This window comes from Pipra filicauda, unplaced genomic scaffold (assembly GCF_003945595.2).
Source record: "Pipra filicauda isolate LSUMZ 115617 unplaced genomic scaffold, ASM394559v2 scaffold706_size140705_pilon, whole genome shotgun sequence".
Classification (NCBI taxonomy): domain Eukaryota; kingdom Metazoa; phylum Chordata; class Aves; order Passeriformes; family Pipridae; genus Pipra; species Pipra filicauda.
In genome coordinates this window covers 128,758-140,714 of record NW_024104872.1, presented here as the reverse complement: position 1 = coordinate 140,714, position 11,957 = coordinate 128,758, and the positions used below count along the sequence as shown (strand labels likewise).

Sequence of the window (11,957 nt, the reverse complement as noted above, 5' to 3'; positions counted from 1 at the left end):
GGTGGAGTCAGCGTCCCTGGAGGTGTTGAAGGTGAGAGTGGATGTGGCCTCAGTGCCATGGTCTGGGAAGCACGGCGGGGTTGGATCAAGGGTTGGACTTGAGGACCTTGGAGGTCTTTTCCAACGTGGCTGATTCTGTGATTCTGTGATTGCCATTCCTATGGCAGCACATGCTTGAGGCTCTATCCCCAGGGTGATAGAGATGTCTGTCCATATCTGTCTCCAAGGTTAGTCTGTAAATGTGTGGTGTTAGAAAAGCAGACTAAGTTCTGGGCTGGTTGTAGAAGGAGAAAGAAGCCCAGAGGCCAGTGCAAGCAGGCAGCCCTCAGCTTGCACCTGATGTCCCCTCCCTGCAGGTTCCTGTCCTTGAGCCCAGGCCCTGAGGTGAGGCTGAGAAGTGGCGCGGAGGTGAGCCCAGTGGTGGCTTGGTGGGCACCCAGGAACACAAACTGTGCCTGGCCACGGAGCCTGCAAGGAGGAGCAGAGACAGCGGTGTCAGTGTGGGGTCCAGGTTGTGCCTGTGCCTTCCCCTGCAGGCCCTGTCTGTCCCTGCTGGGCCCCTGTCCATCCCCATCAGGTCCCTGCCCGTCCCCCCGGGCTGAGCTCCCCCCAGGAAGTGCCGTGGCGCTGAAGCTGCTGCCATCCCCCCCTGCAGCCGCTGCCCCAGCCAAGGGAGCAGCAAAGGCAGGGCCAGGAGCAGAGGCAGCAGCAGGGGAGCCCTGGGGGGGCCGGGAAGCTCTTGTGTGGGTCAGGAAAGAGGCGCTGGGCACGAGGCCGGGGCTGTGCTGAGCAGGCCCAGCCCTCACATCCCCCCAGCCAACGCCGGCTGCCCGGGGGGCTTGGGAGGGACCCAGCCCGTGTGCCCCACACTGAGCTGGCAGAGAGAGAGCCAAGGGACAGGGCCACGGGCAGGGCCCCGGGTGAGGGACAGGCAGGGCCATTGCAGGGCCACGGTGAGGGCACAGCCTGTGGCAGCAGAGCTGCCCAGGGCCGGGGGCAGCCGGGGGTGTTGGTACCAGGCAATGCTGGGGCTGAGCAGAGCACGAGGCCTCTTGCAGACCCCTGGAGCAGCCTCCCACTTGCCAGCCCCGCCCTGGTGGGGTGACACTGTCCCCTCCCTACAGGACACTCCCTCAGAACTCTTTGGGGGGGCCTTTTGTGTCTATTCCTGGTTGCTGATTCCTGCTGGGGACCTGAGGGAGCCTCTGCAATCCCATCCATGGGGCACAATCTCCTCTGCAGAGCTTGACTCACTGCAGACTTTGCAAGGAAATCTGTGCTGGCAGCCTGAGTATGTCCTGACCCCCCGTGCTCCCCCCAGGATATCTAGTACAAGTTTCCCATTCCCGGGCACCCATGGGATGGGGGGCAATTGTTTTCCTGCTGTTCCTGTTCTTGCTCCACCCCTGGGTGCTCTTGGTGGTGGGCAGGAGGTGTTTTTTGGGGGTGCCGGGCTGGGTTTGTGGCAGAGCTCCGGCGGTGGGTGGGGGGATGCGGGTCCCCCCCACGGTGGGGGTTGGTGTTGCTGGGTCAGGCCCCGCCGGCTCCATTGTCAGCCCGGTGCTGACGGGGGGGACACAGCGGGTTTGGGGCCCCCCCGGGAGTGCCGGGGGTGGGTGTGGATCCCGGGAGCTGCCGAGTGTGGAGGGCGGAGCGGGGCGATGCCAGAGCTGGGGGATCCCCGGCAGCCTGGAGGGGGGAGCACAGAGAGGGAGGAGCCCCAGGACCCAACGGAGCCTGAAACGGGGGGTGTGGAGAAGGGGAAACTTGGACAGTGGGGACCCCTGGGATCCCTGGGACAACAAAGTGGAAACCGTGGAAAGGGAGAATGTCTGGGAATATGGCACCCCGAAGGTGAGAGTCAGAGGAGAAGGAATTCTTGGGACCCCCAACACCCCAGAGGAGTCAGAGGGTCAGTCAGGGGAGACCCTCTGAACCCCAGAGGGAAGAGACCAGAGAGGAGGAATTTCTGGGAGAATTTTTTTGCGCTGCATGTTCATAGTTTGGAGTATTTTTTGGCTTAACTGTAACTTTTTGCAGTTTGGGGGGGCGAGGGTCTTCTTGATATTGTCTGAATCTTGGTATTTTGGAGATTTTTATGGTCACAGGATGCCCGGTGAGTTCTAGAGATGGACTTGGGCAGGAGGAACCCCCAAGCCAACGTGCTCAGCCCTTGTTTTCCCCCCATCAGGATTTGTCCTTCCCAAAGCTTGGGCGGATGGAGGAGGAGGCTGCGAGGAAGAGGAAGATGCCTTGGTCCCCCCAGGCAGGTGAGGAGGAAGTCAGTGTCCCTTTGGGCGGGTGTTGTGCTGGCTCTGTCAGCCGAGCATGGCCCCGGCTGCAGGACAACCCCGCTGGCGCCGCCGTCCTGCCGGGGCCGGAGTTGGGGGGATGTCCTTGGCCTTCCCTGTGGGCCGGAGGAAAATCCCCTGCCTGTCCTTCTTGCTTCCTGCCCCAGGCCCCGAGGTGAGGACGGAGAGCGCGGAGGACAAATCCCCCCGTGAGACCCTGGTGGGAGAGGCCGTTTTGAAGGGCTCCCCGGCGCAGGAAGGCAGCGGGGAGGAAAAGGGCCGGAGATCCCCCCGCAGGAGGGGCTCCAAAGCCATCCCAGGGTGCTCTGAGGAGGAAAGAGCCAGCCTGTGCCGGGAAGGCGGCCGGAGCTTGAGGGGGAGCTCTGAGCTGATGGTCCCTGAGCAGCCTTCCAGCAGGGAGAAACCCTTCAGGTGCTTGGAATGTGGGAAGAGCTTCAGGAAGAACTCCAACCTCCTCAGCCACCAGCACATCCACACTGGGGAACGGCGTTACAAATGTGGGGAATGTGAGAAGAGCTTCAGGGACAGCTTCAGCCTGATCCAACACCTGCACATCCACACTGGGGAACGGCCCTATTTGTGTGCAGAATGTGGGAAGAGCTTCAGGGACAGCGCCAATCTCCACAACCACCAGCGCATCCACACTGGGGAATGGCCCTACAAGTGTGGGCAATGTGGGAAGAGCTTCAGCAAGAGCTTCAGCCTCCACATCCACCAGCTCATCCACACCGGGGAACGGCCCTATATGTGCTTTGAATGTGGAAAGATGTTTCCAACCAACGGGAATCTCCTGCAGCACGAGCAAACGCACACGGATGAGAGGCCCTTCCGCTGCACCGACTGCGGGAAGGGCTTCAACCGAAAGTCCACCCTCGTCACCCACCAGCACATCCACACTGGGGAGAGGCCCTACAAGTGTGGGGAGTGTGGGAAGAGCTTCACCCAGAGCTCTAACTTGACCAGACACCAGCGGACCCACCAGTAAGGGAAGCCCTACCAGTGCCCCGACTGCGGGAAGAGCTTCAGCCGCTGCTTCCACCCTGAATGAAGCCCCTGATGCTGAGGCAACCCCTGGAGTCCAGTGACTGTCAGTCCATCCCTTTCGACCACAAAGGGCCAGTCCCCTTTCCCAGGGGCTGCTTCTTCCAACAGAACCCTTCTTGGAGGGAGGTGTGAAGTTTCCTGCCTTGGCTGGGGACCCCCAAGGTCACTGCTGGAGGTTGAGAGCAGAGATCTCCCCATGAGCGTTGGTCTGGGGGAGTTCCATCCATCTCTAATTAAGAATTACTGGTTTTGTGCCAGCTTCAGTAGAATTGCTTCAACAATTGCTTTAGTGTAGAGCACTGTCCTGTCTTATCCTGTACTCCTGGTAGTTTTAGTGTTTGTATTGTGCAGTAAATAATTCTGAGGAAGATCTTTTGTCTGATCATTTGGAACCCTAAATAAATTCATTTCTCTCAATATATCTGATTTGCCATCATTAAAACCTGGAGGACAAAAGTGAATCTGTCACATTTCTGTAATTCCTCTAAACTAAAACTGTTGGCATGATCCAAAGCTGAGATTGGATCCAGAAGCCCCCAGCACCCCACAGTAAGCTGGGAGCTCAGGGGGGGAACCACCCACTGCCAACTCCCCTGTGCCCAAAGACCCCCATGGGACCGTCAGACCCTCCAGACAACCCTCCCTTTTCCACCCTTCTCCCTGTTCCTTCCATATTCCCATTGTCCCTTCAATCCCCCATTTCCCCCCTGAACACTTTTGGGGTCCCAACCAATACTTTTTGCCCCTTCTCCTGTGGGCACTGAAGGAGAAAATGAGGCTGCACACACAGAGTCCCATTGCGGGACTTGTCCACCCATCTTTCCGGCGTCCCCCTTTCATTGGGGTTCCTTTGGAAACAGTACCTGGTGTTTGTCTTTTAGTCCACTGGAATTCCCAGCATGGCCCCAAGGCAGGGCCCTGATCCCACACATTCCCCTCCCCTCATGTGCTGGCTGTGTTCAGCCACCAGAGAAAAACACAGGCTGCCATGCAGAGCATTCCAAGTGGTTTCCACTTTGGCAAACAGCCCTCTCTGGATGGAAAACACCAGTCAAGGCCAAAACACTCCTTGTTGATCCTGATTAACTGAATGCAGCTGCTGCTGCCTTTTGTTGTTCCCATAAAAATTCTCAGGGTTCCTTTGCTTCCAGGAGGCCCCACATGTTCCAGTGGCCCCTTGATTCCATGAGCTTCCCCAGTCTCCAAAGGTTCCTTTAGTTCCATGAGGCCCTGCAGTCCCAAAATGCCCTTTGGATTCTCGGAGATTTCCCACTGTCCCAGGGTCCCTTGTGCTTCAGAAGGAGCTGCAGTGGGACAGTGGCCCCTTGGTTCCGTGAGCTCTGCAGTGTTCCAGGAATCCTTGGGTTCCAGGAGAGCCTGCAGTTTCACAAGGAGCACTTGAATGCAGGAGGTTCTGCAGGGTCCCAATGGCCCCTGGATTCTGGGAGGTTCAGAAATATCTCCGGGCTCCCTTGGTTCCAGGAGGACACGCATGTCAGCAGGAACCCTTGGTTCCAGGAGGCTCGACAATGTCCCGGAATTCCTTTGATTTCATGAGGCCCTGGATTGTCCCAATGGATTCCTGATTCCATCAGCCCCCTCAATGTCACAATGGTCCCTCGGTTCCATGAGTTTCTGCAGTGTCCCAGGGTTCCTTTTGTTTCATGGGGACCTGCAGTGTCACAATGGGCCTTGAATTCCAGGAGTTTTGCAAGGGTGACAGTGCTGCCTTGATTCCATGAGATTGCCCAGTGTCCCAGGGTTCCTTTGGCTCCAGAAGGCCTTGCAGTGTCACAATGGTCCTTGGTTCCAGGAGGTTCCACCATGTCCCTGCTGGAACATGCGTGGCTGTGATGCTGCCCCACCTGCAGAGCTGCCTCCAGCTCTGGGCTCCAGCACAGGAAGGACATGGACCTGTTGGAGCGAGTGCAGAGGGGAGCAGCAAGAGGATCAGAGGGATGGAGCAGCTCTGCTGTGAGGAAAGACTGAGAGAACTGGGATTGTTGAGGCTGGAGAAGAGCAGGCTTTGGGGTGACCTAATTGTGGCCTTCCAGTGCCTGAAGGGAGCCAACAAGAAAGATGGAGAGAGACTTTGGACAAGGGCCTGGAGTGACAGGACAAGGGGCAGTGGCTTCACATGGATAGAGGGAAGGGTTGGAGGAGATAGTAGGAAGGAAATCTTTAGTCTGAGGGTGCTGAGATGCTCCTGAAGGCCCCTCCCAAGCCAAAGCATTCCATGATTGTGGGACTGGTGGGTGAGGTGGTGGTTGGAGCCGTCTGGGGCACAGGGACCCAAAATGAGGGAGTTTTCCATTGTGGGGGAAGGAAGGAGGGGGCAGCAGAACTGACCCCTTGGACACCTGGCAGGCAGGCTTTGGTTGGAAGCTGGTGATGGGGAGCTGAGTGAAGCCCCCACAATGCAGGAGGAAATGGTCAGTGACCTGCTCTGCCAGTGAGACCCCCCAAGTGCCTGGGCCCACATGGGATGCAGCCAAGAGTCCTGAGGGAGCTGGAGAAAGAGCTGGCCAAGCCACTCTCACTCATTCCCCAGCAGTGCTGCACAACTGCACAAGTCCCAGCTGACTGGCAACAAACAAATGGGATGCCCATGCACAGGAAGGGCCCAAAGGAGGATCTGGGGAACTCCTGGCCTGTCCCATTGACCTCAGGACCAGGGAAGTCCATGCAGCAGATCCTCCTCAGTGCCATCCCATGGCAGGGGCAGGACAACCAGGGGATCAGGCCCAGCCAGTGTGGGGTTGGGAAAGGCAGGTCCTGCCTGTCCAACCTCATCTCCTTCTCTGACAAAGGACCCGCTCAGCAGCTGAGGGAAAGGCTGGGGATGTGTCTCTGTGGAATTCCAGAAAGCCTTTGGCACCATCTCCCCCAGTATCTCCTGCACAAACTGGCTGCTCATGGCTTGCCCGGGGAACTGTTTGCTGGGTGACAAAGTGTCTGATGGGCCAGGGAGTGGTGGGGAATGGAAGGAAATCCAGGTGGGGCCGGTCACTAGTGGGGTTCCCAAGGGCTCAGGGTTGGGGCTGCTCCTGTTTCACATCGTTCTTGATGATCTGGGCCAGGGGATCGAGTGCCCCCTCAGTAAAGTCGTGGACAACACCACGTTGGGTGTGAGTGTGGATGTGCTGGAGGGCAGGAAGGCTCTGCAGAGGGATCTGGACAGGCTGGATCAATAAGGCCAAGTGTCAGGGCCTGCCCTTGGCTCCCAACAACCCCCTGGAACGCTCCAGGCTGTGGGCAGAGGGGCTGGAGAGCTGCTCAGCAGGAAGGGACTTGGGGGTGCTGCTTGACAGGGGCTGGATATGAGGCAGAGTGTGCCCAGGGGGGCAAGAAGGCCAAGGGCATGGTGGCCTTTGTGGAGAAGAGTGTGGCCAGCAGGAGCAGAGAACTGATTGCCCCTCTGTGCTGGGCACTGGGGAGGCCCCACCTGGAGTGCTGTGTCCAGTTATGGGCCCTCAGTGCCAAAAGGCCCTTGAGGGGCTGGAGCGTGTCCAGAGAAGGGAACGGAGCTGGGGAAGGCTCTGGAAAACATGTCTGCTGAGGGACAGCTGAGGGAACTGGGCTTGAGGGAATTGCCTTAAATTGCCTTGGGCAAGGTTCATACTAGATATTGAAGAACCCTTTTTCCACTGAGAGAGTGTTCAATCATTGGAACAAGTAGCCCAGGGAGGTGGTGGAGTCTCTGGAAGTGTTCAGGTGTGTGGTGGGTTGACCTTGGCTGGACACCAGGTGCCCTCCCAGCTGCTCTATCACTCCCCTTCCCAACAGGACATGGGAGAGAGTAAGGTGGAACAAAAAACAACTGGTGGGTTGAGATAAGGCAGTTTATTTAAAGCAAAAGACAGCAGGGTTTGTTCTCTGCTTCCCATGAGCAGCCATGGTCGGCCACTCCCGAGGAGCAGGGCTTGGGTCCGTGGGACGGTTCCTCAGCAGGCAGCCATCAGACAATGAATGCCCCCCTCCTGCTCCCTGCCTCAGCTTTTAGAGCTGAGCTGACCTCCCATGGGCTGCAATGTCCCTTGGCTCAGTTGGGCTCAGCTGGCCTACTTGGGTCCCCTGCCAGGCTCTTGCCCTCAGCTAAGGAAGGAATGTCCCAGTGTTGGTGCTGTGCTCAGCAGTGGCCAAAACACTGGGGTGTTCTCAACCCCCTTCCAGCTGCCAATGCCAAGCTCAGCCCTGGGAGGGCTGCTGTGGGGAACTGAACTGCAGCTCAGCCAGACTCAACCCAAATATCTATGGCACATATTCTATAGAATCCATCCTTAGGTGTTGTGTGATAGATCTATAAGAGATTACAAATAATAAGCAAGAATAAGGCAAGTGTCCTCCTTAGGGACAACCCCCCCCAAAACTACTCGCTGGGTTTGTTCCTTGGGGGTCTCTGCAGCAGCAAGCACAGCCCCACACTGACTGCTCTGGGCTGTGCAGGCATTTGTGCTTCTGCCTGTCTCACACACACCCCCAACCTTGGGATGGATCTGGATGTCACTGGATGTGATGTCACAGGGGAGATGTGATGTCACAGGAAGGATGTGATGTCACAGGGGAGGACATGATGTCACAAGGATGATATGATGTCACAGGAGAGATGTGATATATGATGGATGTGACGTCAGCTGTTGTGACACTTCAGGGTCTCATGGAACCAAAGGAACCCTGGGACAGTGAGGAACCTCATGGAGTCAAGGGCCTATTGAGACACTGCAAAGCTCATGGAACCAGAGGAATTCTGGGAGTGTGTGGAACTTCATGGAATCAAAGGGCCATTCTGACACTGGAGGGCCTCCTGGATCTGAAGGAAACCTGGGAGACTGCAGAATCTCATGGAATCAAGTGGCCAGTGTGACATGGGGGACCTCCCAGAAGCAAAGAAACCCTGGGACATTTTGGAACTTCATGGAATCGCTGGGCCATTGTGACACTGGGGAACCCCATGGAATTGTGTGGCCATTGTGACATTGCAGGGTCTCATGGAATAAAATGAAACTTGGGACACTGTGAAACCACATGGGATCAAGGGGTACCTGTGACCCTGCAGGACCTCATGGAACCAAGGGAAGCCTGGGACACTGAGGAAACTCGTGGAACCAAGTGGCCTTTGTGACCCTGCAGAATTGCACGGAATCAACAACCCATTGTGACACTGCAGGGCTTCATGGAACCGAAGGAATCCCTGGACACTGTGGAACCTCATAGAAACAAAGGGCCATTGTGACACTCCTGGGCCTTGTGGATCCAAAGGAATCTTGGGATGTTGTGGAACCTCCCAGAGTCAAGGGGCCATTGTGACACCGTGGAACCTCATGGAATCAACAGTCCATTCTGAGTCTGCAGGGCCCAGGGAAGCAAAGGAATCCTGGGACACTGTGGAATCTCACAGAATCAAGGGACCATTGTGACCCTGCGGAGTCTCGAGGAGATGAAGAAGCCCTGGGAGACTGGAACTTCACGGAATCAAGGGACCGTTGTGACAGTGCAGGTCCTCATGGAACCAAGGGAAAATGGGGACACTGTGAAAACTCATGGCATCAAGGGGCCATTTTGACATGCAGGGCTTCCTAGAACCAAAGGAAGCCTGGGACGTTTGGGATCCTCATGGAATTGAGAGGCCATCGGGACACTGTGGAACCTTATGAAAGGAGAGGAACCCTGAGACTGTGCAGAACCTGAGGGCAGAAAGGAGCCATCGGGACACTGCAAAACCTCGTGGAATCAAGGGGCCACGGCTTCACATCTGGGTCTCATGGAACCAAAGGAAACCTGGGACACTGAGGAAACTCATGGAAGCAGGGAGACCCTGGGACACAGTGGAGCCTCACGGAATCAAGGGGCCATCGGGACACTGCAGGACCTTCTGGGGCCAAAGGAACCCTGGGCTGCTGCAGAACCTCACGGAGGTGGGAAGCTGCTGTGTGGGGCCCCCACGACGAGTGGCTGGGGCTGCTGCAGGAGAAGGTGAGTGAAGCCAATTTGCACAAGTGGAAGCTGTGGGCAACACCACTGAGCCCCCTTGCCAGGGTCAGTTACCATGGCAACCATCAGACATTCCCATTGTGTGCTGGGTTAAAAGTAAACCGGAGGGAGAAATGAACCCACCCGAGGGATTGCAAGTCAGAGTTACAATTTACTAAGAAGATTACAATAAATACAGTGATACAGAGAAAAATGGTTTTAACCCACAAAAATAGCTGTATAAGCCAGCACCCTGGGACAAGAACAGAACAGTGCTGAGCACCACGTGGCCCCCCAGAGTGCAAAGTAAAAGGAAAGGAAAACCTGTTGGTCCAGATGATGGTGGCAGTTCTGTTGAGGCAGTGATGGCAGTCCTGTCAAGAGTGGCAGTGGCAGTCCTGTTGGAGTTCTGGTCCTCCTCTCGATCCCACGAGTGGCACCAGAAGTCCCCAAACCCCAAGAGAATATGTGCTCAGGTTCAGGTGGGGATGTCCAGCACCTCCCCCAGGGTGGGGAGTTTCACAATGGGCAATTTAACTCTGTGAGTCATGGGGTATTTTTGGAGTGTTTGAAGGTCTGGGTGTTGCAGCTGCCTGTTCTGCCAGTCCAAGGTGGCCCATTGGCAGAGATGACCCCTCAGGCTGGGGGTGAAGGTGCTAATGCCTCCCCGGAGGGGAGTTCTCACAGCTGAGTCATGGGTGTGAAGACAAAGGAACACCTCTTGCACAGTTCTTTCACACCCAGCTTGTAGCCTGAGGCGTCAGGTGGGCCCTGGGCAGCTGCTGCAAAGGATCCATTCTTAAGAGTCCATCAGAAATGACACAGAGGGTGTAGAATACACAGTTTTGGTTGCACTCACACAGTGATAAACTGGTCCTGGCCCCTGCAACTAGGACAGATTGCTAGGGTCGGTTACCATGGCAACCATCATACATTCCCATTACTACGGCCAGTTAGCATGGCAACCATCATACCTCGCACTGCTACGGTCAGTTACCATGGCAACCATCACACATTCCCATTGCTATGGTCAGTTACCATGGCAACCATCATACATTCCCATTGCTACAATCAGTTATGATGGCTACCATCATATGTCCCACTGGTACAGTGGGTTACCATGGCAACCATCACACATTCCCATTACTATGGTCAGTTACTATGGCAACCATTACACATTTCCATTGCTACAATCAGTAACCATGGAAACCATCATACATTCCCATTTCTACAGTCAGTTACCATGGCAACCCTCATACATTCACGTTGCTACTGTCAGTTACCATGGCAACCATCATACCTCGCACTGCTACGGTCAGTTACCGTGGTAAACCTCATACATTGTATTACTACGGTTGGTTACCATGGCAACCAGAATACATTCCCATTGCTACCATCAGTTACCATGGCAACCAGCATACATTCCCACTGTTATAGTTGGTGACCATAGCAACCATCATACAGTCCCATTTCTATGGTCAGTTACCATGGCAACCACCATGCATTCTCGTTGCTATGGTTAGTTACCGTGGCAACCACCATACATTCTCTTTGCTATGGTCAGTTACCATGGCAACCACCATACTTCCAATGGTACAGTCGGTTACCATGGCAACAATCATACATTCCCATTGGTACGGTAAGTTACCATGGCAACCATAATTTATTCCCATAGCTATTGTTGGTTACCATGGCAACCATCATACATTCCCATTGGTACGGTCAGTTACCATGGTAACCACTGTACATTCTCATTGCTAAGGTCAGTTACCATGGCAACCATCATTTATTCCCATAGATATGGTCAGTTACCATGGCAACCATCATACATTCTCATTGCTACGGTAAGTTACCATGGCAACCATCATTTATTCCCATAGCTATGGTCGGTTACCATGGCAACCATCATACATTCCCGTTGCTATGATAGGTTACCATGCCAACCATCATTTATTCCCATAGCTATCGTAAGTTACCATGGCAACCACCATACATTCCCATTTCTACGGTCGGTTACCATGGCAACCATCATACATTCCCATTGTTATAGTCAGTTACCATTACAACCATCATACATTCTCATTGCTATGGTCGTTTACCACGGCAATAACCATACATTCTCGTCTCTACGGTCAGTTACCATGGCAACCATCATACATTCTCTTTGCTATGGTCAGTTACCATGGCAACCACCATACATTCTCATTGCCACTGTCAGTTACCATGGCAACCATCACATATTTCTATTGCTATGGTCGGTTTTCATGGCAACCCTCATACATTCCCATTGCTACGTTCGGTTACCATGGCAACCATCACACATTCCCATTGCTACATTCAGTTACCATGGCAACCACCATACATTTCCACTGCTACAGTCAGTTACCATGGCAACCAGCATACATTCCCGATGCTACAGTCAGTTTCTATGGGAACCTCTTGGTTCCTCTTGGAGAGAAGCAGATGCAGATGAGCCTCCCTGTTGTCCACCAACCTGCCAGCTGTGCTCTAAAGGCCTGTGTGCCAAGGGGTGTCTTGACCAAGACTCTGCACAAATCTCTGGGACCCTTTGCATCCTGTCGTGGTGCTTTTCCAGTGAATTCCAGGGTTATCAAACCCAACTTGAATGGG

General features: G+C 55.0%; 1 pseudogene; it reads left to right on the top strand.

Moving 5' to 3' along the window:
- Positions 1-1,840: 1,840 nt before the first annotated feature.
- LOC120324792 lies at positions 1,841-3,336 on the top strand (annotated as a pseudogene).
- Positions 3,337-11,957: the final 8,621 nt, after the last annotated feature.